The sequence below is a fragment of the Oncorhynchus masou genome, chromosome 29 (assembly GCF_036934945.1).
Source record: "Oncorhynchus masou masou isolate Uvic2021 chromosome 29, UVic_Omas_1.1, whole genome shotgun sequence".
NCBI classification, from domain to species: Eukaryota; Metazoa; Chordata; class Actinopteri; order Salmoniformes; family Salmonidae; genus Oncorhynchus; species Oncorhynchus masou.
Genome location: NC_088240.1, coordinates 56,480,376 through 56,507,970, shown reverse-complemented (window position 1 = coordinate 56,507,970; position 27,595 = coordinate 56,480,376). Strand labels below are relative to the sequence as shown.

Genomic DNA, 27,595 nt, shown 5'->3' with positions numbered 1-27,595 from the left:
GTCCCGAGCTGCCCCTCTGTCCTGAGCTGCCCCTCTTTCCCGAGCTGCCCCTCTGTCCCGTGTTGTTAAGTAGGGTTGCCGTGGCTGGGAGGTCACGGAAGCGGACAAGGTGGGGGAAGACTGCGGTGAAGTGGGGGCCACGTCCAGCACCAGAGCCGCCACCGCGGACAGATGCCCACCCAGACCCTCCCCGATAGGTTCAGATTTTGCAGCCGGAGTCCGTACCTGGGGGGGGGTACTGTCATGCCCTGGCCATAGGTTACCTTGTATGTTTTGGTTGGTCAGGGTGTGATCTGAGTGGGCATTCTATGTTGGATGTCTTGTTTGTCTATTTCTGTGTTTGGCCTGATATGGTTCTCAATCAGGGGCAGGTGTTCGTCATTGTCTCTGATTGGGAACCATATTTAGGTAGCCTGGGTTTCACTGTGTGTTTGTGGGTGATTGTTCCTGTCTCTGTGTTTTGCACCAGATAGGGATGTTTTCAGTTTTCGCATGTTTGTTATTTTGTTAGTTTAATTGTGTATTAGTTTTCTTATTAAAATAAAATGAATAACAACCACGCTGCATTTTGGTCCGCTCCTCCTTCACCAGACGAAAGCTGTGACACGACCTGACTTGATACCCTCCCCTTGACCAAATATTAAGTGTGCAGCGCATTAAAGTGTGCAGCGCATCAACTCTTCATTTAACAGATTACAGGTTGAATTGGACAGCGGCCAATCAAATTGGGCATGGCAGTGCAGAGGAACGTCGGAGGGTGAATTCAGATGGAGCCCTTGGAAAGATGATACCCCAAATTATTATTTTTGGATATAAAGACAACGTTGTATCAACAAAAAACGGATTGCAACTTGCAAAACATGCGGGAAGAAAGTTACAGACGGTAAGTCATGGCTAATATTTATTTATTTTATTTTATTTATTTCACCTTTATTTAACCAGGTAGGCAAGTTGAGAACAAGTTCTCATTTACAATTTGCGACCTGGCCAAGATAAAGCAAAGCAGTTCGACACATACAACGACACAGAGTTACAAATGGAGCAAAACAAACATACAGTCAATAATACAGTATAAACAAGTCTATATACGATGTGAGCAAATGAGGTGAGATAAGGGAGGTAAAGGCAAAAAAGACCATGGTGGCAAAGTAAATACAATATAGCAAGTAAAACACTGGAATGGTAGATTTGCAATGGAAGAATGTGCAAAGTAGAAATAAAAATAATGGGGTGCAAAGGAGCAAAATAAATAAATTAAATACAGTAGGGAAAGAGGTAGTTGTTTGGGCTAAAATATAGGTGGGCTATGTACAGGTGCAGTAATCTGTGAGCTGCTCTGACAGTTGGTGCTTAAAGCTAGTGAGGGAGATAAGTGTTTCCAGTTTCAGTGCATTTGTCGTTCGTTCCAGTCATTGGAAGCAGAGAACTGGAAGGAGAGGCGGCCAAAGAAAGAATTGGTTTTGGGGGTGACTAGAGAGATATACCTGCTGGAGCGTGTGCTACAGGTGGGAGATGCTATGGTGACCAGCGAGCTGAGATAAGGGGGGACTTTACCTAGCAGGGTCTTGTAGATTACATGGAGCCAGTGGGTTTGGCGACGAGTATGAAGCGAGGGCCAGCCAACGAGAGCGTACAGGTCGCAATGGCGGGTAGTATATGGGGCTTTGGTGACAAAACAGATTGCACTGTGATAGACTGCATCCAATTTGTTGAGTAGGGTATTGGAGGCTATTTTGTAAATGACATCGCCAAAGTCGAGGATTGGTAGGATGGTCAGTTTTACAAGGGTATGTTTGGCAGCATGAGTGAAGGATGCTTTGTTGCGAAATAGGAAGCCAATTCTAGATTTAACTTTGGATTGAAGATATTTGATATGGGTCTGGAAGGAGAGTTTACAGTCTAACCAGACACCTAAGTATTTGTAGTTGTCCACGTATTCTAAATCAGAGCCGTCCAGAGTAGTGATGTTGGACAGGCGGGTAGGAGCGGGTAGCGATCATGAATATAGCCGACAGCTGTCCATCACACGAGGTTGTGTGTTTATGAGTGTGTGTATCTTGTTTCATGAGTTTCTTTTAGCTGGCTTGTGATGTCTGGAGCCTGTATTCTTTCTCATGGCTACCCATGTATTTCCATGGAAATATAAAGTTTATTTGGAAAGTAATAAATATATAGATATTCTTAAAAGCATTCATGATTTGCGTAAATGTAATATACTATTACTCTTGTTAAAAATATGAAATGGTATTACATTTGGTGAAGAGCATATTATGACTTGTTTAGGACTCGAAACTCAAAGTTTAGGACTTGAGACTTGACTTGATACTTGATGGTCTTGACTTGAGACTTGACTTGGACTTGCCTGTCTTGACTTGGGTCTTGACTTGGGACTTGAGTGCTAAGACTTGAGACTTACTTGTGACTTGTAATGACATGGTCTCACCTCTGGTAGATAGCCTGTTTGAGGGGATACATTTGAGCAAGGATCTGTGCAGATACGCTAATCTTCATCACATAATGAGTAGTTGTTTTACCCAAGAGGATTTCTGTCGATCAGTGATTATGCGCAGTCCGACTGCCATGTAGTAGATCTGAAACAAGCACAGGCACTTTATTATCTTCTCTGGTCTGCCGGATGGTTACAGACATTGCTCTGATTTACAGTGACACCAGGTGGAATGGAGAGGAACTTAATTTACTAAATCCAAATACCAAGGCAGCGTTTCATTCAAATAAATGGGCTCACTCATTTCTACCCTCGTTCACTTCTCCTCCAGTGACTGATTTAATTTCTGTACCAATGTGTGCCTTTTGTTCTAGCCTAACAGTGTTTGGTGTTATAACTTAATCATTATTTATATTCAGTGTATGAGAATGGGACTTGGTCTTCAATAATTCAGTTTGTGAGATAAAACATTTAAATAGCCATTTAATTCAATAACAAATAAGTGCTCAATCATAACGCCAAAATGCGTTATAATTAGTTGTTATAACTTCCATAGTATACATGATTTCCTTGGCATACACATCACTGACAAACTGAAATGGTCCACCCACACAGACAGTGTGGTGAAGAAGGCACAACAGCGCCTCTTCAACCTCAGGAGGCTGAAGAAATTTGGCTTGTCACCAAAAACACTCACAAACATTTACAGATGCACAATCGAGAGCATCCTGTCGGGCTGTATCACCACCTGGTACGGCAACTGCTCCGCCCACAACCGTAAGGCTCTCCAGATGGTAGTGAGGTCTGCACAACACATAACCAGGGGCAAACTACCTGCCTTCCAGGACACCTACACCAACCGATGTCACAGGAAGGTCAAAAAAATCATTAAGGCCATCAGACTGGTAAACAGCAATCACTGTCATCACATTGAGTGGCTGCTGCCAACATACTGACTCAAATCTCAAGCCACTTTAATAATTAAAAATTGGATGTAATAAATGTATAACTAGTCACTTTAAACAATGACACTTTATATAATGTTTACATACCCTACATGACTCATCTCATGTATATACTGTACTCTATACCATCTACTGCATCTTGCCTATGCCGTTCGGCCATCGCTCATCCATATATTTATATGTACATATTCTTATTCATTCCTTTACACTTGTGTGTAAAAGGTAGTTGTTGTGAAATTGTTAGATTAACTTGTTAGATATTACTGTATGGTCGGAACTAGAAGCACAAGCATTTTGCATCTGCTAACCATGAGTATGTGACCAATAAAATTTGATTTGATTTATACAGTGAGGCAAAAAAAGTATTTAGTCAGCCACCAATTGTGCAAGTTCTCCCACTTAAAAAGATGAGAGAGGCCTGTAATTTTCATTATCGGTACACTTCAACTATGACAGACAAAATGAGAATTTTTTTTCTCCAGAAAATCACATTGTAGGATTTTTAATTAATTAATTAATTAATTAATTTTTGTCTGTATATTTGTATTATTCTTTTCACTCTGTCAATTAGGTTAATACAATGCTGTTGATCCATCCTCATTTTTTTTTACCATCACAGCGACATCCCTAAGCAGTTCATTTCCTGTCCTGCAGCTCAGTTGAGACGGTCGACTGCATCTTTGATGTGTCTAAGTAGTTTAATGCATCATCTACAGCATAATTATTAATTATTATTAAGATATATTTAATGTCTGATTTGTTATTGTTACACATCTACCAATCACTGCTCTTCTTTATGAGGCTTTCGAAAAGCCCTCTGGTCTTTTTAGTTGAATATGTGCTTGAAATTCAATACTTGACTGAGGGACATTATAGATGTTGTATGTATGGGGGACAGAGGAAGGGCTAGTTATTCAAAAATCATATTATTTCACACAGAGTGAGTCCATATAACTTATTAGTATGTGATTTGTTACATTTGACTTATTTTTCTCCACAATTTCGTCATATCCAATTACGATCTTGTCTCATCGCTGCAACTCCCCAACGGGCTCGGGAGAGGTCGAAGGTCAAGTCACGCGTCCTCCCGAAACATGACCAGCCAAACCGTGCCTGCTAAACCCAGAAGAATGTGTTGGAGGAAACACTGTTCAACTGAAAGCCGAAGTCAGCCTGCAGGCGCACGGCCCGGTACAAGGAGTCGCTAGAGTGCGATGAGCCAAGTAAAGCCCCCCGCCAAACCCGCCTCTAACCCGGACAACGCTGGGCCAATTGTGCGCCACCCTATGGGATTCCCGGTCACAGCCGGTTGTGACACAGGCTGGGATCGAACCCGGTTCTGTAGTGACGCCTCAAGCACTGCGATGCAGCTTTAGACAGATGCGCCACTCGGGAGAGGCCCTGAAATTTACTTCGAATCTAATTTAGGATTGCCTAAACAAAGAGGGTAAATACTTATGTGACAACTATTGTTTAGTTATAGATTTTCTATTAATTTGTACAAATGTGTAGAATTTTCTTTTCACTTTGACAATATGGAGTATTTTGTGTAATCAAAATATAATTAAATATAATTCAATCCCACTATGGAATGTTAAATAAATAAATAAATGTTCAAGGGTGTATAGACTTTCTATAGTGTATGTGTGAAGGCATTTTTGAAACCAGCTGGATGTATTGCTTTTCATTTGACATCTTGTCTCTTCTATGTCCTGCTGTGAGTTTTCCAGCACTATCAACGTTTTGTAATTTTTTTCAAGGCCTAGCCTATCCCTAGCCAACAATAGGTCATAGGCATAGTCTGCACATGGCTCCATCTATCAGACAGAGAAAGAAAATATCAAGAAGAGTGTAGATACACAAATTTATTTCTGTATCTGTATGGTTGTTACAAGATCATTTGGGTTAAGAATTTCACGGTGTTCAATCATGGAAACGGGTCAGCTAGGGTCTACAGTACCGGTAAATATAGTAGGCCTAGTCATTGAAGCTATTGCTATGTTGTTGCCCCCGTTCTTGCAGAAGTTCTGCAGAGTCTTGTGGAAGCAGAGCGTAGCAAGTGCTACATCAGAGTTTGAAGTAAGGCAGGTGCAACCATCAGCCCCAACTGCAGCAAAAACGGAAGTGTCAAGGTGCTTGCCCCGGAAGCCTAGAGAGAGAGAGAGAGAGAGAGAGAGAGAGAGAGAGAGAGAGAGAGAGAGAGAGAGAGAGACGTTATAGAGTTACACATTATACATGTTATCTGTTTAAATTGGACTGTTTATCAGTCATAAAACATACTGCAAGTGCTTTATAATGCAAAACATTATGTTTATGCATTGTTTAAAGTACAGTTATAGTGAAATATTTTGGGGGATTTAAAGCTATCAATCTATGTATAAGTTTTTTAATTCTATAAAGTTAACAAAAGCATTACATGCAGTTGAAGTCGGAAGTTTACATACACTTAGGTTGGAGTCATTAACTCGTTTTTCAACCACGCCACACATTTCTTGTTAACAAACTATAGTTTTCGCAAGTCGGTTAGGACATCTACTTTGTGCATGACACAAGTAATTTTACCAACAATTGTTTACAGACAGATTATTTCACTTATAATTCACTGTATCACAATTCCAGTGGGTCAGAAGCTTACATACACTAAGTTGACTGTGCCTTTAAACAGCTTGAAAAATTCCAGAAAATTATATCATGGCTTTAGAATCTTCTGATAGACTAATTGGCATCATTTGAGTCAATTGGACGTGTACCTGTGCATGTATTTCAAGGCCTACCTTCAAACTCAGTGCCTCTTTGCTTGACATCATGGGAAAATCAAAAGAAATCAGCCAATTGTAGACCACAAGTCTGGTTCATCCTTGGGAGCAATTTCCAAATGCCTGAAGGTACCACGTTAATCTCTACAAACAATAGTACGCAAGTATAAACACTATGGGACCACGCTGCCGTCATACCGCTCCTCGAGATGAACGTACTTTGGTGTGAAAAGTGCAAATCAATCCCAGAACAACAGCAAAGGTGCTGGAGGAAACAGGTACAAAAGTATCTTTCTCCACAGTAAAACAACCTGAAAAGCCGCTCAGCAAGGAAGAAGTCACTGCTCCAAAACCACAATACGCCAGACTACGGTTTGCAACTGCACATGGGGACAAAGATCGTACTTTTTGGAGAAATGTCCTCTGGTCTGATGAAACAAAAATAGAACTGTTTGGCCATAATGACCATTGTTATGTTCAGAGGAAAAAGGGGGAGGCTTGCAAGCCGAAGAACACCATCCCAACCGTGAAGCACGTGGGTGGCAGCATCATGTTGCTGGGGTGCTTTGCTGCAGGAGGGACTGGTGCACTTCACAAAGTAGATGGCATCATGAGGATGGAAATTATGTGGATATATTGAAGCTCAAGACATCAGTCAGGAAGTTAAAGCTGGGTCGCAAATAGTTCTTCCAAATGAAAAATGACCCCAAGCATACTTCCAAAGTTGTGGCAAAATGGTTTAAAGACAACAAAGTCAAGGTATTGGAGTGGCCATCACAAAGCCCTGACCTCAATCCCATAGAAGATTTATGAGCAGAACTGAAAAAGCATGTGCGAGCAAGGAGGCCTACAAACCTGACTCAGTTACACCAGCTCTGTCAGGAGGAATGGGCCAGAATTTACCCAACTTTTTGTGGGAAGCTTGTGGAAGGCTACCTGAAATGTTTGACCCAAGTTAAACAATTTAAAGGCAATGCTACCGAACACTAATTGAGTGTATGTAAACTTCTGAACCATGGGAATGTGATGAAAGAAATAAAAGCTGAAATAAATCATTCTCTCTACTATTATCCTGATATTTCACATTCTTAAAATAAAGTGGTGATCGTAACTGGCCAAAGACAGGGGAATTGTTACTAGAATTAAATGTCAGGAATTGTGAAAAACAGATTTTAAATGTATTTGGCTGAGGTTTATGTAAACTTCTGACATCAACTGTATATTGTACTTATCAATAAAAACAAAACAGGCTATTACAATTACTCTTATTTTTACAAATATAATATGTGTCCCTAAGTTTTATCCCCATTGGTGTAACCCCCTTGAAAATCACTCATTACAAAGATTTACAAGGACCTTGCATTGACCTCTAGTGGAAAAGTGTTGCACTGGAAGGGTCTATATTAAATACAATTTTTAGCTAATCACGCCCTTTTAGTGTCTCATACATTTGAGGATTCCATTGATCATTTTGTGTGTCTAAATAGGGTAATTGGTGTTACAAATGTTAAATGAAGGGAAATTACAATGGGAGAAAAATTATGAATCAAAAACACTTTGGCCAATTATTTTTAAAGGTTTAATGACCTTAGATTCGAGCATCTGTGCCCTCCATTTTCGAAAATCCTCAATTACCAAAATGTTGCCATTGGAGTTACCGTCACTGGTGTAACTAGTCCTGCTGGTGACACGATGTTATCATAATAGCAAAACATGATTAAAAGTCATTATTAAGCTACCATATTAGTTCATTTACAAATGGGAAGATGTACCCAATACATCTAATTTTTTTAAATAGAGAAAAATTAAGTTCCTTTTTTTCTCCAAAATGCCACACCCAAATACCACCGCCATTCAAGAACAACCCTTATGGTGAGTAGGCCTATAGACACTTTCTTAGTTTACAATTCCCCTCTCTATCCCCAATTCACCGAATAGCTAAGTCAATTTGTAAAAAATGGGAATACCTTGTTTGGGGCGCTGGTTGCATTCACCTGAAAGACATGGGACCATTTTAGACATTTCACAACACTTTAGGCTGTTACCTATACGTTAACACAATACATGGAAACTAATCACCACAAGTTAGTGCTATTGATGATATGTATACAATTGCTGAACTCTACATTTAATATGTTTAATCTCTACTTAATAGTTTACTAATACTGATATTTTGGTTCTTACCTTGCCATTTGGGTTCATAGGATTCCCCTCCATGGCCTCTGTGAACACAGAAAGCACCAGCAAGATGAAGACAGCACAGACCAGAGCTTTGTTCATGTTGAAGAGGGTTGAGTCTCTGAACAGCAAAGGTGTATCTGTGTCTATTTCAGCTAGAAGTGGATGGGTCTGAAAGGGGTGTGTGCACCATGACTGCATGTGCACAAGAACAGACATTTGTTTTACAGTCATGAGCAGTGTAAATTAACTTTAATAGGGCCTACAAATTATTTGGCACGAATGAAAGAGATGGGTATTTTTCTATTCTTCTATTTTTCCATATAGGTCAATAGCCTATTTGTTGTATTGTGTTGCATTGTATTGTCGGTTATTGTATTGTATTGTTATGTTTTGTATAGCATGCCTAGTATGTGTTCTGATCTAGGGCTAGGTGCGTGACAACTTTTGAAATAAAAGTAGACTGGTGTTTGGATACATCGTTCATTTTATGTCAAGGTTTGTCGATGGCTGATTACAATGTCATACTGTCACACCCTGACCTGAGTGTTCTTTGTTTTCTTTATATATTTTGGTTCGGTCAGGGTGTGACGAGGGTGGTATGTGTGTTTTTGTCTCATCTATGGTGTTTATACTGTCTAGGGGTTTTGTAGATTTATGGGGTTGTTTCCATCTAGGTGTTTATGTAGTTCTAGATTGGTTCTCAATTAGAGGCAGGTGTTTATCGTAGTCTCTGATTGGGAACCATATTTAGGCAGCCATCTTCTTTGGGTATTTTGTGGGTTATTGTCTATGTTATATGTTAGCACATTGGTTATATAGCGGTCAATTGTTGTTTTGTTTAAGTGTTCTTCGTGTTCTTCATTAATAAAGAAGAATGTATTCTAACCATGCTGCGCTTAGGTCTACTCCTTACGACGATCGTGACACATACTTTGAATTACAACGTATCCCTTTGGCGGGTTCTTCACGGTGGGAAAGAGGGTATATTGAATTCTGGAACCAGCAACTGAAATATCACGATCCACGTTACCAATTGCTATGAACTCCAAACAATCATTTAGTAATAGTATTCCAACCTACAGAATCTCGTGCCAGTCACTTGTAAGTCATTTCTAAATTCATTGCATGGCAAATAAAAGTTACTTTCGTTTATTGAGTCTAATAACTGAACCAAGTCTAGACTTTCAGGACATTTCTTTAGCGTTTTTAGCTGCTATGTGCTTGCATGTCAACCATGTCAATGTCAGCCAGGTGCTCATAACTATTGTGTTTTTTTACATTCATTGTTGAATCACAAAATTACCTCTGTAAACTAGTCTGCTAGCCAATTTGTGCATCCTATCGAACCCTAGTGTTTAATGAATGTGAGGAGATGAGCTCACCACTTTCAATGTTGGGGAAAAACCAACAGCTTCCTCTTCCTGGGCCCATGAATCATCAAGGGTATGTTCGAGAGAAAACAAAGTGGATCTTTTCTAAGAGAAAAAATATTGCAATTAGATGGATGTCCATGTTTATTTGCGTTACTGATGATTGCTAATTTTGCTCAAATAAGAGATGAGTGCCTTTCAAGGAGAATCCATTTGCAGCTATGGAATTAAGGTATTTAAAAGCAGATTATTTTCTAGAGCAGATCGCCAGGGGGACAGAACATATTACAAGTCATTTGTAGACTGCAAATTGATGTCACGACTCCTACCGAAGGTGGCTCCCCTTCCTGTTAGGGTGGCGCTCAGCGGTCGTCGTCACCGGCCTACGAGCTGCAACTGATCCTTTCCCCCCTTTCTGTTGATTGGTTTCACCTGTTTTGTGTTTAGGCTGATTAGTCGGGCTATAATTACCAAGCCTACCACTGTTGTGTCGTCCGCAAACTTGATGATTGAGTTGGAGGAGTGCGTGGCCACGCAGTTGTGGGTGAACAGGGAGTACAGGAGAGGGCTCAGAACGCACCCTTGTGGGGCCCCAGTGTTGAGGATTAGCGGGGTGGAGATGTTGTTGCCTTTCCTCACCACCTGGGCGCGGCCTGCCAGGAAGTCCAGTACCCAGTTGCACAGGGCGGGGTCGAGACCCAGGGTCTCGAGCTTGATGACGAGCTTGGAGGGTACTATGGTGTTAAATGCCAAGCTGTAGTCGATGAACAGCATCCTCACATAGGTATTCCTCTTGTCCAGATGGGTTAGGGCAGTGTGCAGTGTGGTTGAGATTGCATCGTCTGTGGACCTATTTGGGCGGTAAGCAAATTGGAGTGGGTCTAGGGTATCAGGTAGGGTGGAGGTGATATGGTCCTTGACTAGTCTCTCAAAGCACTTCATGATGACGGAAGTGAGTGCTACGGGGCGGTAGTCGTTTAGCTCAGTTACCTTAGCTTTCTTGGGAACAGGAACAATGGTGGCTTTCTTGAAGCATGTGGGAACAGCAGACTGGGATAGGGATTGATTGAATATGTCCGTAAACACACCAGCCAGCTGGTCTGCGCATGCTCTGAGGGCGCGGCTGGGGATGCCGTCTGGGCCTGCAGCCTTGCGAGGGTTAACACGTTTAAATGTTTTACTCACCTCGGCTGCAGTGAAGGAGAGTCCGCATGTTTTCGTTGCAGGCCGTGGTAGAGACGAGTGGAAAACCGCATTTAGTACCACATCGGGACATTATGTGTACCTCGTCCTGCCGTATGGGTTAAAGAATTCTCCAGCCGTCTTTCAATCCTTTGTAGACAAGATTCTCAGGGACCTGCACGGGAAGGGCGTGTTTGTCTATATCAATGATATTCTGATCTATTCCGCCACCCGCGCATGTGTCTCTGGTGCGCAAGGTGCTTGGTAGACTGCTGGAGCATGACCTATACGTCAAGGCTGAGAAGTGTGTGTTCTCCAAACGAGCCGTTTCCTTCCTGGGTTATCTTATTTCCACCTCGGGGGTGGTGATGGAGTATGACAGCATTAAGGCCGTGCGTAATTGGCCGACTCCAACCACGGTGAAGGAAGTGCAGTGGTTCTTACGGTTTGCCAATTACTACCGAAGGTTTATCCGGGGTTTTGGCCAGGTAGCGGTCCCCATTACCTCACTGTTGAAGGGGATGACCGGTGCGTTTGAGGTGGTCGGCAGAGGCTGACAGAGCCTTCAATAGGTTGAAGGCGCTGTTCACAGATGCCCCCGTGCTTTGGCGCACCCGGACCCCTCTTTAGCATTCATAGTGGAGGTGGACACGTCCGAGGCTGGGGTGGGTGCCGTGCTACCACAGTGCTCGGGTACGCCACCGAAACTCCGCCCCTGCGCTTTCTTTTCGAGGAAGCTCAGTCCGGCGGAGCGTAACTATGATGTGGGGGACCAGGAGTTGTCAGAGGTGGTAAAGGCCCTGAGGGTGTGGAGACACTGGCTTGAGGGGGCTAGGCACCCTTTTCTCATCTGGACCGACCACCAGAATCTGGAGTATATCCGGGACTGCTAGGAGACTGAATCCACGTCAGTCAAGGTGGGCCATATTCTTCACCCGATTCAGGTTCACCCTGTCTTATAGACCAGGCTCTCGGAACACAAAGGCCAACGCGCTGTCCCATCTCCATGACACGGAGGATCGGCCCACCGATCCTACTCCCATGCTTCCAACCTCAAGGCTGGTGGCACCAGTGGTATGGGAGGTGGACTCGGACATCGAGCGGACGTTACGGGTGGAACCTGCGCCTCCTCAGGGTCCGACTGGTCGCAAGTACGTGCCGCTTGGTGTCCGTGATCAACTGATTCGGTGGGCTCACATCCTACCTTCTTCGGGTCATCCTGGTGTGGCGAGGACAGTGCGGGGTCTCAGGGGGAAGTATTGGTGGCCCACCTTGACTAGGGACGTTAGGGTACTGTCATGACTACTACCGAAGGTGGCTCCCCTTCCTGTTCTGGTGGCTCTCGGCTGTCGTCGTCACCGGCCTACTAGCTGCCACTGATCCTTTCCCCCCTTTCTGTTGATTGGTTTCACCTGTTTTGTGTTTAGGCTGATTAGTCGGGCTATAATTACCAGGAGGCCCGACTGCTCTTTGTGCGGGATTGTTTTGTGTGACTTGTGTGCACGAATGAGGTTTACGTGTTTCCCATTTCTTGGGGTTTTGCTGGACTGTTTAAGTCCCCGTGTTTGGGGCATTTGGTTTGTGTGCGCCCTGTGTTTCGTGGGGTGGCTTATGTTCGCCGTTAGTGCATTAAATAGCACTCCCCTGAATTCTCTGCTTCCTGCGCCTGACTTCGCACCCACTACACCCAGATCGTTACAATTGACCACAAGAACATATACTATTTTACTAATCATAATCATTTCAAACTGTGCTTACATTTGTATACGATCACTATGGTGCGTGGGAATACTTTGGAATAGATTTCCAAAATGAAAATCACTTGGAGCTGATTTGCTGATGTTTTTAGTCGTTTATGACCAACAACAAAAATGTAAAAAAACATTTTAGTATTATTTATTGCTCATAAAACTTGGATGGCCAGATAAAATCACCCACGGACCGAATTCGTCCAGCGGGCCGCCAGTTGGGGAATCCTGCTGTAGTCTAACTATGAGATATCCAATGATTTGAAACCTATGCTACCTCTGAATATAGTTATTTAAAAACCTGGTGTTACAAATCCCTTTTGGCCTGACAGTCTAGGAGGGATGGTAATGAGACCCGTAACATAACTCATGCAATTTATAATAGTGACAAAGTAAAAGTGAGAACGAAATAACCACAACAACTGAAATCTTACCGTCAAACAAAGGAAAAGCAACTCCTTTTGTATGTTTCTTTGATGTCCTTGCAACTTGCCCTGTGCCGAAATATTCACAACCACAACCAACGTCACATCCGTCATGTTCAAAATAAGTGCAGTGAGCACATACAATTTAGATAACACTGGAAATCTCATGCATGGTTGTTAGATTAGTATGTTGTGTGCATGGACAGCACACAAAAAAGTGTCTCGTTTTCCTACTACAGCACTGTGGTCACAAATGTGGGTTTCAAAAAAAGCCAGCTTGAGTTTCTGATAATATACAGTAGTGTTCTCAGAATCAGTAACAATGTATGCATCACTGTACCTAAGACGCTTTGGAAAGAAAAAAACATCTGCCGAGTGTCGTACAGTAGCCTTTATTATACAGGTAGTACGCTGCCTGATCTGGTGAATTCTGACTGAACCCTCCAAGTGCACCCCTTAGTGATTTTGAGCTAATGCCCTCCATGATACAGAGGCTGACCCTGCTGGAGACCAAGGTGAAGACCCAAGCCCTGGACGTTGACCACAAGGGGAGCCATTACATTTGAGTCATTTAGCACATGCGTAATGGGAAAACGATGGGAAACCCTTAACAACTCTGCATCCAGCTTCTGTGAACACCTCCAGCAAGACGAGGGTTTTGGTTAGATCTGAAATCGACCTCAAACACATCGACCTCTGTGATCCTCCGCAACACCCAATCAAAAGCATGCATTTTAAAGGAAAGCTCAACCACAGAGTGCTGATGAAGTTGTACATACAGGATGCCTGTCATACAAGTGTTGAGTCTACACATATTCCTGCTATAGTATGTGTGAGCAGTAGCTAAATGGTGCCGGTAAATGTTTTCTACACAAAATCTACCAAATGTGTGAATGTGTGGATGTTGCATCGGTATTCCATAGTTGACCTTTGTTCCTTATAGTTTGCTTGACAAGAGACTCCTTATACTATAGTTTGTATAAGAGACTTCTCATATTTTGAATGACAGATATTTATTATAGTTTGTATGATGAGGTAATAAGAGACCTCCTCAAACAGCAACATATTTTCCAAAGTTGTGCTGTCGAGTTGAAAACATACCGTGTTTGGGAGTAGTTCCACTATGTAATTGAAATAGTCATGAACCTACATTTTGCAGTAGCTTGATGGCAGTTTACCGAAATTCAAATCTTCGTAGTCTTTTCAGTAGTTAATGACTTTTTTGCCATGTAGCAGTGTAAGTAGCTACTGCAACTACCCATTAAATGTTTCGCCAAAAGAATATACGGTATACAGCGCATTCAGAAAGTATTCAGACCCCTTGACTTTTTCCACATTTTGTTACGTTACAGCCTTATTCTAAAATTGATTAAATTGTTGTTTTTTTGTCATCAATCTACACACAATACCCCATAAAGACAAAGCAAAAGCAGGTTTTTAGAAATGTTTGTAGAAAATACTTTATTTACATAAGTATTCAGACCTTTTGCTATGAGACTCGAAGTTGAGCTCAGGTGCATCCAGTTTCCATTGATTATCCTTGAGATGTTTCTACAAATTGATTGGAGTCCACCTGTGGTTAATTCAATTGATTGGACATGATTTGGAAAGGCACACACCTGTCTATATAAGCTCCCACAGTTGACAGTGCATGTCAGAGCAAAACCCAAGTCATGAGAATGAAGGAATTGTCCATAGAGCTCCGAGACAGGATTGTGTCGAGGCACAGATCTGGGGAGGGGTATCAAAAAATGTCTGCAGCATTGGAGGTCCCCAAGAACACAGTGGCCTCCATCATTCTTAAATGGAAGAAGTGTAGAACCACCAAAACTCTTCCTAGAGCTGGCCGCCCGGCCAAACGTTGGAGAAGGGCCTTGGTCAGAGAGGTGCCAAGAACCCAATAATCACTCTTGAACTCTTTGGCCTGAAAGTCTAGCATCACTTATGGAGGAAACCTGGCACCATCCATACGGTGAAGCATGGTGGTGGCAGCATCATACTGTGGGGATGTTTTCAGTGGCAGGGACTAGGAGACTAGTCAGAATCGAGGGAAAGATGAATGGAGCAGAGAGATCCTTGATGAAAACCTGCACCAGAGCGCTCAGGAACTCAGACTGGGGTGAGTGTTCACCTTCCAACAGGACAACAACCCCATCCAACTCAACCCCTCCCCATCCAACCTGACAGAGCTTCAGAGGATCTGTGGAGAAGAATGAGAGAAACTCCCCAAATACAGGTGTGCCAAGCTTGTAAGCGTCATACCCAAGAAGACTCGAGGCTGTAATCGGGGAAAAAGTTATTTCAGCCTATCGCATATCTCATACAGTTCTAGAACCACAGAGCTCCAGTCACAGCACACGTAGGTCTAGTATTCGTATATATTTATAGAATGTAGGCCGATACAGTGTTCTCATCGCCATGGTGACACAACGGAGCAATGTTTTTGTTGCAATGTTTTTTTCCGGCCCTCAGCTAACAGTTTGGTACATTGCACAGACATGGATGGGCCGCACTGTATTGAAAGCCGTGGAAGCACAAACCTGTGTCTGTGTGAGTCACAATATATCTTAGTCAGTGCTTGTCCAATTTAGACTTGAACTTTTCTACCTATAGTATAACATAGTTATACGTTGAGTTGTGGTGGTTGACTCATCTTTAAGTCTGTTCTAAATAGTTTAGTTCACCTCTTTAACCGATAGTTTTTTTTTTTAAACTCACAGTGGGTTTTTTTAACCACCCAGTGGTTTCTGAATGACTACGGCATGATCTGAGTGGGGTACGGAGAGGAGCTCAACACAACAGGAAGTAAAGGAAGCTGAGCAGACCCAGAGCACTGAGGGAGGGGTGTGGCAGCCAGAAAAATAAATCAGGGCGGTATTAAGTGCTGAACCTTATGGTGCAGATAGAAATTGAACCAGGAAAAGTCCATTGAGACCCAGAGTCTCTTTTTCAAGGGAGACCTGGCCAAGAAGGCAGCAACAATCAATACATTACATAATTAAAACATACAACAATACAGTACAACATGATCCAGGCAACCAAAAAAAAAGCATTTTACACTCCTCCGTAACAGAGTCTCCCATCAATATTTGAAATTCATTCAGTGGCACTAACATATCTAGATGAAGCATGGATTGTAGATGAATCCATCCGTCTGGTGTACAAGAAGAGAAGGTAGTCTTGCCTAATACTGTGAGTGTCCTGGGGACTTTAAGTAGCAACCACCTAGCAGACCGGGTATGGTAACTGCTGGTGGTGAAGGAGACCCAGACTACAGAGGTAAAGGGGTAGTTCACCCAAAAGGGCTTTGTAGATGAACACATACAGTACAAATGTATCTTTCTGCGCATATAAAGTGAGGTCCAACCTACCATTTGGTACAATGTGCAATGAGTGAGTGACTTGGCATTTGTAATAAAGCGCAAGGATGCATGATTAACAGAGTCCAGTCTCTGTAAGACAGAGGATGTTGCATGCATATACAACAAGTCACCATAATCAATTACAGAGAGAAAAGTGGCCTGAACAAGCTTCTTTCTAGCCATAAGCGGGAAGCAAGCCTTATTACAAAAATAAAAACCCAATTTCAATGTAAACTTTGCCACACGATTATTCATATGATCTTTAAAGGACAACTTGTCATCCAACCAAATACCTAGGTATTTGTAGGATGACACTTTTTCAATGGATAAGCCACCAGATGTGACAACGCGAACATTCTCTGGCAGAGTTCTAGCTCTGGTAAAGGTCATAAATTGAGTTTTTTGTACATTCAAGACCAGTTTGAGACCATAAAGGGAAGCCTGCAGTGACTGAAAAGCAGTTAATAGAGCTGCTAAGATTTCCCTATTCTGACAATAATATTCTTTCTACATGATACATTTCTACCTGAACACGCTGTAACAGTACACCCTCCGTAACAGGCAGTCCCAGTACTCAGTAACCCACTAATCCTCACCTTAGGCCTGACTTTCAATATACACGTGAAGTGAAACCTAATCATCACATCTTCAAACTGTCATTTCCAACCGTACAAAGTAGTTGCCAAACAACCCTGAAGAGTGGTTTCTGTCACGACTTTGATGTTCTTTCAATGCAGCAGTAAAGTTTCACAGAGCTGTGCTCGTGTGATGCCCGGATGGTTTTCAAACAGAACGTCTTCAAGTATGCATTCACTTATTATGGTGGCCTGTGTTTTGCAGAGACCTCTGTGGCCAGGAGAAACCTCCAGATGAACTTTGACCTGGTGCTCTAGAACATCCAGCAGTAGAACATACGGGCTGGAGAGGGAGAGTCCTTCGTCAGGGTCACGTCCAGAGGGGCACAGCTGGCCCAGCAGCACCTCCTTCCACTAAGGCTCTACAGCAATGGCATCCTCATGTTCAATGGGCCCTTCCGCTCTTACCAGGAAGCCAGCACACAGGTACAGACAGAGACTGTATAGGGAATACTCTCTACACTCTAACTGGCTAGTCAGTACATAGTCTCAGCTCCCAGAACCAAATCAGCAACTGTTAAGGCTATTACGAGAGAGTACAACATATCTAGACCAGGCACTGAAGCAGACAAGATATTTGAACCAGGCATGGCTTTAGATACATTTTCACTAAAGATTCTTTGATTTCAATGTTTCCATACATTGACTCTCTCTCAGATTGTAGCGGACAGAATAACTAAGTACAGGAAGCTCCGTTTGTATCTCAGTCCAATGTGTTTGACACCCTGCCGCTCATGACTTTACAGCAGTGCATGCAAGACCTGATGCACGGATACTTCCCTTCTGACCTACAGGACAGGTTTGCAGATGGGGTGCCGTTTCGGGTGTGTGTGTGTGCTTTGTGTGTGGATTTCATGTGTGGATTTCAAATGTGCTTACGGTAGGAAAACGGACTACATGAACAATGTATTTCCTGTTTGTTATGTGGTGAGTAGTGGCACGTCGTCTTTTGGTGTACACAGGTTCACAACAGGTGAGAGGAGGAGTTCCAAGAGAGGCGACCGTGGGCGGAGTTCCCTGGGATGGGGCAGGCTGTTGTTGGATGCACAGAGGGGGAGAAATCAACAGACAGACTAGAACACGCGTACTGTGCCGTCTCCCAGATACCCGGTTGGTCCCCTCTGTATCGCTTCAATTTGTTCCTGAAAACATGTGCTACACTTTACACTCTAGTTGAACCAACTGCAGTGGTGGAATCTCAATTGTGTTTTTTGGATTCCTTGACTCCTCTCTCCTTGTCTCCTCCTGAAGATGCATGAGATGGGAAGAAACCTTGGATCTTCTTTGAGGAGGCGAGGGGAGGGGACGCAAGGAATCAGGGAAATAATTGAATGTCATACTTGAAGTTGGTTCAACTATATGCATGTCACTTGAGATTCACCCCAAGACTATTTTGCTCTGACTTGAACATAGATTTAGCCACAGGCAGAACACTGACAATGGACCAATTGCTGAAAAGCCTGCCCAAAGTGTTGGTGAAGGTTGGTAGGGTGATTGACATCAGGGACTCAGTGAAAGCCAGTCTACAGGTGAGACTGAGATCTGTTGCATGTTTCTGCTGATACCTGTAGATGATGAATGTGAGTATACTATACGTTAGTACATGCCTGTGTCTTGTGTTTAGGGGTCTTCTGATGCTTCAAACAGCCATGCGGTGACCCTCATAGACACACCAGTGCTACAGGCCTTGAAAGAGGTATGCAGGTGTCTAGAATTATGCACAATACTTTCCCTTCCACCACTAGGGGGCCTTGTGGGACCTTGTGACAGAGGAGACCCTGGAGAGGGACACGCATTTGCTAATGTGGGTTATGAACCTGTTGTCTCCTACAACTTAGGTTGGAGTTGCATGAGACTGATCCCCCCCCCAACTCGGCCCGTGATGTCACAACACTGAGGGTAAAGTCAGAGGATGGCGAGCACACTTACATCATGAAGATGCACTTCTCAGAGACCATAGGTCACCTGCACCAGTATCTGGACAAGCACAGGTGGGTTGGGAGCCATTACCACAAAATGCTGTGCAGAGTATTTTGCCCAGGAAGTCCATCAGGTTCACAGTACTTCATCTTAGTCACAGTGACTTTTGGGTCATGTTAATCTCGGACACCCAGAACTAAAATCTTGCATATCGCAAAAATGGAAGAGGCAAATGGAAGGGGGAGAAGGTAAGGAACTTGTCTGTCAACCCTGCATTAACAACCAAAATAGGTTCAAGAAAAATGTGATATATAAAAAAGTATACCAGTTTCATTTAAGGACCAAAAAATTGACAGCTGTGCCATACAGATTGCAAAATAGTTGCGAAGAGATTTTCAATGTACTAGGCACATGGTTTATGAACTGATACAAAAAATGACACCAGATTCAAAACTTAATAGTTTTTAAATTTAAATTATACAATTCTTGCAACCAATAGAATGTTATATACAGTGACTTCTGAAAGTATTCAGACCCCTTGACTTTTTCCACATTTTGTTACATTACAGCCTTCTTCTAAAATGGAATAATAAATAAAAAATGTACACACCCCATAATGACAAAGTAAAAATAGTTTTTTTAAAGTTTTGCAAATGTATTAAAAATATAAGTATTCAGACCCTTTGCAAAATAAGACTCAAAGTTGAGCTGAGGTTCATCCTGTTTCAATTGATCACTGTTGAGATGTTGCTACAACTTGATTGGACATGATTTGGAAAGGCACACACCTGTCTATATAAGGTCCCACAGTGTACAGTGCATGTCAGAGCAAAAACCAAGCCATGAGGTGGAAGGAATTGTCCGTAGAGCTCCGAGAAAGGATTGTGTCGATGCACAGTTCTGGGGAAGGGTACCAAAAACATTTCTGCAGCATTGAAGGTCCCCAAGAACACAGTGGCCTCCATTCTTAAATGGAAGAAGTTTGGAACCACCAAGACTCTTCCTAGAGCTGGCCGCTTGGCCAAACTGAGCAATTGTGGGAGAAGGGTCTTGGTCAGGGAGGTGACCAAGAACCCGATGGTCACTGAAGGAGCTTTAGATATCCTCTGCGGAGTTGGGAGAATCTTCCATAAGGACAACCATCTCTGCAGCATTCCACCTATCAGGCCTTTATGGTAGAGTGGCCAGAAGGAAGCCACTCCTCAGTAGAAGGCACATGACAGCCCGCTTGGAGTTTGCCAAAAGGCACCTAAAGACTACATGAGAAACAAGATTCTTTGGTCTGATGAAACCAAGATTCAACTCTTTGGCATGAATGCCAAGCATCACATCTGGATGAAACCTGGCACCATCCAAGCATGCTGATGGCAGCATCATTCTGTGGGGGTGTTTTTCAGTGGCGGGGACTGGGAGACTAGTCAGGATCGAGGGAAAGCTGAACAAAGCAAACTACAGAGAGATCCTTGATGAAAACCTGCTCCAGAGAGCTCAGGACCTCAGACTGGGGCGAAAGTTCACCTTCCAACAGGAAAACGACACTAAGCACACAGCCAAGACAATGCAGGAGTGGCTTCGGGACAAATCTCTGAATGTCCTTGAGTGCCCAGCCAGAGCCCGGATTTAAACCCGATCGAACATCTCTGGAGAGACCTGAAAATAGCTGTGCAGCAACGCTCCCCATCCAGCCTGACAGAACTTGAGAGGATCTGCAGAGAAGAATATGAGAAACTCCCCAAATACAGGTCATACCCAAGAAGACTCAAGAATGTAATTGCTGCCAAAGGTGCTTCACCAAAGTGATGAGTAAAGGGTCTGAATACTTATGTAAATGTGACATGTTTCTTTTTCGTAAATTAGCAAACATTTCGAAACCAGTTTTTGCTTTGTCATTATGGGGTATTGTGTTTGATGAGGGGAAAAAACAATTAAATCAATTTTAGAATATGGCTGTAACGTAATAAAATGTGGATGAAGGTCTAAGGGTCCGAAGCCACTGTATATGATGGTTGTATCAACCATCCCAGCTCATCAGATTTTGCTGCGAAGAGACATACTCATTACATCATTTGTTTTGGTACTGTCCATATGTAGCTTGTTTTTGGTCACAGGTTCAGGAATTTACAGTCGTATGAAAAAGTTTGGGCACCCCTGACAATTTCCATTTATAAATAATTGGGTGTTTGGATCAGCAATTTCATTTTGATCTATCAAATAACTGATGGACACAGTAATATTTCAGTAGTGAAATTGGGTTATTGGATTAACAGAAAATGTAAAATATGCATCAAAACAAAATTAGACAGGTGCATACATTTGGGCACCCCAATAGAAAAATCACATAAATATTTAGTAGAGCCTCCTTTTGCAAAAATAAAAGCCGCTAGACGCTTCCCATAGCCTCTAATGAGTGTCTGGATTCTGGATGAAGGTATTTTGGACCATTCCTCCTTACAAAACATCTCCAGTTCAGTGGGGTTTGATGGTTGCCGAGCATGGACAGCCCGCTTCAAATCATCCCACAGATTCTCAATGATATTCAGGTCTGGGGACTGGGATGGCCATTCCAGAACATTGTACTTATTCCTCTGCATAAATACCCGGGTAGATTTTGAGCAGTGTTTTGGGTCGTTGTCTCGTTGAAATATCCAGCCCTGGCATATCTTCAACTTTGTGACTGATTCTTCAACATTATTCCCAAGAATCTGCTGATATTGAGTGGAATCCATGCAACCCTCAACTTTAACAAGATTCCCAGTAACGGCACTGGCCACACAGTCCCACAGCATGATGGAACCCCCACCAAATTTTACTGTGGGTAGCAAGTGTTTTTCTTGGAATGCTGTGTTCTTTTGCCGCCATGCATAACGTCCCTTGTTATGACCAAATAACGCAATCCTTGTTTCATCAGTCCACAGCACCTTATTCCAAAATGAAGCTGGCTTGTCCAAATGTGCGTTTGCATACCTCAAGCGACTCTGTTTGTGGCGTGTGCAGAAAAGGCTTCTTCCGCATTTACAATCTGTAGAAACTATGAGAATAGAAAGGTTCAGAACTTTTTTGAAACGTCACAGCACAGTTGAAAAATATATGGCAAATAGAAATCAAAACTAGATGGTGTTCAAATATTTATATTGGGAGGGGTTGAGGGTAGCTGAATGGTGGGACTAAAAATAACACCAAAAAAACAAGAAAACTAATGTAAAATATATAGTGTCCGTAAAATGTATATAGGTTCAGAATTTTTGTGAAACATAACAGCACAGTTGAAAATATACAGTACCAGTCAAAAATTTGGACACACCTTCAGTTGAAGTCGGAAGTTTACATACACCTCATCTAAATATTTTTAAATTCAGTTTTCACAATTCCTGACATTTAATCCTAGTAAAAATCCCCTGTTTTAGGTGTTAGGTCAGTTAAGAATGCGAAATGTCAGAATAATAGTAGAGAATGATTTTTTTCAGCTTTTATTTATTTCATCACATTCCAAGTGGGTCAGAAGTTTACATACACTCAATTAGTGTTTGGTAGCCTTGCCTTTAAATTGTTTAACTTGGGTCAAATGGTTCAGGTAGCCTTCCACAAGCTTCCCACAATAAGTTGGGTGAATGTTGGCCCATTCCTCCTGACAGAGCTGGTGTAACAGAGTCAGGTTTGTAGGCCTCCTTGCTCGCGCACACTTTTTTAGTTCTGCCCACAAATGTTCTATAGGATTGAGGTCAGTGCTTTGTGATGGCCACTCCAATACCTTGACTTTGTTGTCTTTAAGCCATTTTGCCACAACTTTGAAAGTATGCTTGGGGTCATTGTCATTTGGAAGACCCATTTGCGACCAAGCTTTAACTTCCTGACTGATGTCTTGAGATTTTGCGTCAATATATTCACATAATTTCCCTCCCTCATAATGCCATCTATTTTGTGAAGTGCTCCAGTCCCTCCTGCAGCAAAGCACCCCCACGACATGTTGCTGCCACGCCTGTGCTTCACGGTTGGGATGGTGTTCTTCGGCTTGCAAGCCTCCCCCTTTTTCCTCCAAACATAACAATTGTTATTATGGCCAAACAGTTCTATTTTTGTTTCATCAGACCAGAGGACATTTCTCCAAAAGGTACGATATGTGCAGTTGCAAATCATAGTCTGGCTTTTTTATGGCGGTTTTGGAGCAGTGGCTTCTTCCTTGCTGAGCGGCCTTTCAGGTTATGTTGATATATGACTCGTTTTTACTGTGGATATAGATATAATTGTACCTGTTTTCTCCAGCATCTTCACAAGGTCCTTTGCTGTTGTTCTGGGATTGATTTGCACTTTTCACACCAAAGTACGTTCATCTCTAGGAGACAGAACGCGTCTCCTTCCTGAGCGGTATTATGGCTGCGTAGTCCCATGGTGTTCATACTCACGTACTATTGTTTGTAGAGATGAACGTGGTACCTTCAGGCATTTGGAAATTGCTCCTAAAGATGAACCAGACTTGTGGAGGTCCACAATTTGTTTTCTGAGGTCTGGGCTGATTTATTTTGATTTTCCCATGATGTCAAGCAAAGAGGCACTGGGTTTGAAGGTAGGCCTTGAAATACATCCACAGGTACACCTCCAATTGACTCAAATTATGTCAATTAGCCTATCAGAAGCTTCTAAAGCCATGACATCCTTTTCTGGAATTTTCCATGCTTTTATAGGCACAGTCAACTTAGTGTATGTAAATGTATGACCCACTTGAATTGTGATACAGTGAATTATGAGTGAAATAATTTATCCGTAAACAATTGTTGGTAAAATTACTTGTGCCATGCACAAAGTAGATGTACTAACCAACTTGCCAAAACAGTTTGTTAACAAGAAATGTTGAAAAACGAGTTTTAAATGACTCCAACCTAAGTGTATGTAAACTTCCAACTTCAACTGCGTGTATATATATACAGTGCCTTGCGAAAGTGTTCGGCCCCCTTGAACTTTGCGACCTTTTGCCACATTTCAGGCTTCAAACATAAAGATATAACAGTATTTTTTTGTGAAGAATCAACAACAAGTGGGACACAATCATGAAGTGGAACGACATTTATTGGATATTTCAAACTTTTTAACAAATCAAAAACTGAAAAATTGGGTGTGCAAAATTATTCAGCCCCCTTAAGTTAATACTTTGTAGCGCCACCTTTTGCTGCGATTACAGCTGTAAGTCGCTTGGGGTATGTCTCTATCAGTTTTGCACATCGAGAGACTGAAATTTTTTCCCATTCCTCCTTGCAAAACAGCTCGAGCTCAGTGAGGTTGGATGGAGAGCATTTGTGAACAGCAGTTTTCAGTTCTTTCCACAGATTCTCGATTGGTCTGGACTTTGGCTTGGCCATTCTAACACCTGGATATGTTTATTTTTGAACCATTCCATTGTAGATTTTGCTTTATGTTTTGGATCATTGTCTTGTTGGAAGACAAATCTCCATCCCAGTCTCAGGTCTTTTGCAGACTCCATCAGGTTTTCTTCCAGAATGGTCCTGTATTTGGCTCCATCCATCTTCCCATCAATTTTAACCATCTTCCCTGTACCTGCTGAGGAAAAGCAGGCCCAAAACATGATGCTGCCACCACCATGTTTGACAGTGGGGATGATGGGTTCAGGGTGATGGGCTGTGTTGCTTTTACGCCAAACATAATGTTTTGCATTGTTGCAAAAAAGTTCAATTTTGGTTTCATCTGACCAGAGCACCTTCTTCCACATGTTTGGTGTGTCTCCCAGGTGGCTTGTGGCAAACTTTAAACGACACTTTTTATGGATATCTTTAAGAAATGGCCTTCTTATTGCCACTCTTCCATAAAGGCCAGATTTGTGCAATATCCGACTGATTGTTGTCCTATGGACAGTCTCCCACCTCAGCTGTAGATCTCTGCAGTTCATCTAGAGTGATCATGGGCCTCTTGGCTGCATCTCTGATCAGTCTTCTCCTTGTATGAGCTGAAAGTTTAGAGGGACGGCCAGGTCTTGGTAGATTTGCAGTGGTCTGATACTCCTTCCATTTCAATATTATCGCTTGCACAGTGCTCCTTGGGATGTTTAAAGCTTGGGAAATCTTTTTGTATTCAAATCCGGCTTTAAACTTCTTCACAACAGTATCTCAGACCTGCCTGGTGTGTTCCTTGTTCTTCATGATGCTCTCTGCGCTTTTAACAGACCTCTGAGACTATCACAGTGCAGGTGCATTTAAACGGAGACTTGATTACACACAGGTCGATTGTATTTATCATCATTAGTCATTTAGGTCAACATTGGATCATTCAGAGATCCTCACTGAACTTCTGAAGAGAGTTTGATGCACTGAAAGTAAAGGGGCTGAATAATTTTGCACGCCCAATTTTTCAGTTTTTGATTTGTTAAAAAAGTTTGAAATATCCAATAAATGTCGTTCCACTTCATGATTGTGTCCCACTTGTTGTTGATTCTTCACAAAAAATACAGTTTTATATCTTTATGTTTGAAGCCTGAAATGTGGCAAAAGGTCACAAAGTTCAAGGGGGCGAATACTTTCGCAAGGCACTGTATATATATTTATTATTTTATATATATATATATATATATTTTTTTTATATAAAATGTATATATATATATATATATATATATATATAAGGATAACATATACAGTACCAGTCAAATGTTAACAAGGGTTTTTCTGTATTTGTACTATTTACTACATTATAGAATAATACTGAAGACAACAAAACTATGAAATAACACATGGAATCATGTAGTAACCAAAAAAGTGTTAAACACATTAAAATATATTGTAGGTTCTTCAAAGTAGCCACACTTTCCCTTGGTGACATCTTTGCACACTCTTGGCATTCTCTAAACCAGCTTCATGAGGTAGTCACCTGGAATGCAATTCAATTAACAGGTGTGCCTTGTTAAAATTTCAGTTGTGGAATTTCTTTCTTAATGCATTGAGCCAATCAGTTGTGTTGTGACAAGGTAAGGGGTATACTGAAGATAGCCCTATTTAGTAAAAGACCAAGCCCATATTATGGAAACAACAGCTCAAATGAGCAAAGAGAAATGACATTGCATCATTACTTTAAGACATGAAGGTCAGTCAATTATGTAAAATTAAAGAACTTTGAACATTTCTTCAAGTGCAGTCGCAAAAACCATCAAGCGCTATGATGAAACTGGCTCTCATGAGGGCCGCCACAGGAAACGAAGTCCCAGCGTTACCTCTGCTGCAGAGATTAAGTTCATTAGTTACCAGCCTCAGTTACCAGCCTCAAATAAATGCTTCAGAGTTCAAGTAAGAGACACATCTCATCAACTATTCAGATGATCAGACCTTCATGGTCAAATTGCTGCAAAGAAACCACTACAAAAAGGACACCAATAATAAGGGATTTGCTTGGGCCAAGAAACACAAGCAATGGACATTACACCAGTGGACATCTGTCCTTTGGTCTCATGAGTCCAATTGAGATTTTTGGTTCAACCGCCATGTCTTTGTGAGACAGAGTAGTTGAACGGATAATCTTTGCATGTGTGGTTACCACCATGATGCATGGAGGTGGTGGTATGATGATGCGGGGATGGTTTGCTGGTGACTGTCAGTGATTTATTTAGAATTCAAGGCACACAACCAGCATAGCTACAACAGCATTCTGCCATCCATTCTCGTTCGCGCTTAGTGGGACTATCATTTGTTTTTCAACAGGACAATGACCCAACACACCTCAAGGCAGTGTAAGGGATTTTTGACCAAGAAGGAGAGCGAAGGAGTGCTGCATCACATGACCTGGCCTCCACAATCACCGACCTCAACACAATTGAGATGGTTTGGGATGAGTTGGTCCGCAGAGAGAAGGAAAAGCAGAACAAGCGCTCAGCATTTGTGCTTACTCCTTCAATACTGTTGGAATTATTCCAGGTGAAGTTGGTTGAGAGAATGCCAAGTGTGTGCAATGCTGTCATCAACACAAAGGGTACTTTGAAGAATATAAAATATATTTTGATTTGTTTAACACTTTTTCATTATGTGATTCCATAGTTGGTCTTCACTATTATTCTGCAATGTAAAAAATCAAAATAAAGAAATGATTAAGTGTCCAAACTTTTGTCTGGTAATATATATATTTTTTTCAAAGTAAATGTAGACAATTACATTGGTTGTGGCTTCTATTTGCAATATTAAAGCTGATCTACCTACTACATTGAAAAAAATATATATTCTCGGGGGATACGTGCTAAAAAAAGTATCAACGAGGCTAGAGAAGTATCCACTCTTCTAACTGGGGAATCGCGATTTGTCCAAATGATCAGTGACAATCTGCATACCAGAACGAAGTCACATCCATCTGTTTGACATGTTATGAAAGCCCAGTCCTGTACCATCACTATCAACTCTCCCTCATAATTTCAGATGGACAGATGCCCCAGCATGACATCATCAGTGCATTCCCACAGCGCTGGTACAGTGAGGACTGACAGTCCTCTCCTGTGGGCTCACTCCCAATGCTGCTCTGCTGCTCAGGACTAGGCCAGGCCCACCTCAATGACAGAACAACAATCAACCTGTTGCTCTCCTCGTGGTTATAAAATACTGTATTGACTTTCATAAGCATGTACATT

At 42.1% G+C, this 27,595-nt stretch overlaps 1 long non-coding RNA gene and 1 pseudogene across 2 annotated transcripts; one reads left to right on the top strand and one right to left on the bottom strand.

Moving 5' to 3' along the window:
* Positions 1 to 5,261: 5,261 nt before the first annotated feature.
* Positions 5,262 to 13,169, bottom strand: LOC135520048 (uncharacterized). Of its 2 annotated transcripts, none has more exons than XR_010452338.1 (5): positions 13,083 to 13,169; positions 9,731 to 9,823; positions 8,352 to 8,540; positions 8,135 to 8,161; positions 5,262 to 5,560 (listed from the first exon to the last, which is right to left on the bottom strand). It is a non-coding gene; the product is annotated as an uncharacterized LOC135520048 (long non-coding RNA). The 2 variants fall into 2 exon arrangements; XR_010452339.1 differs by having other exon boundaries at positions 9,731 to 9,818; positions 13,083 to 13,097.
* A 226-nt stretch (positions 13,170 to 13,395) lies between these two features.
* Positions 13,396 to 27,451, top strand: LOC135519651 (UBX domain-containing protein 11-like; annotated as a pseudogene).
* Positions 27,452 to 27,595: the final 144 nt, after the last annotated feature.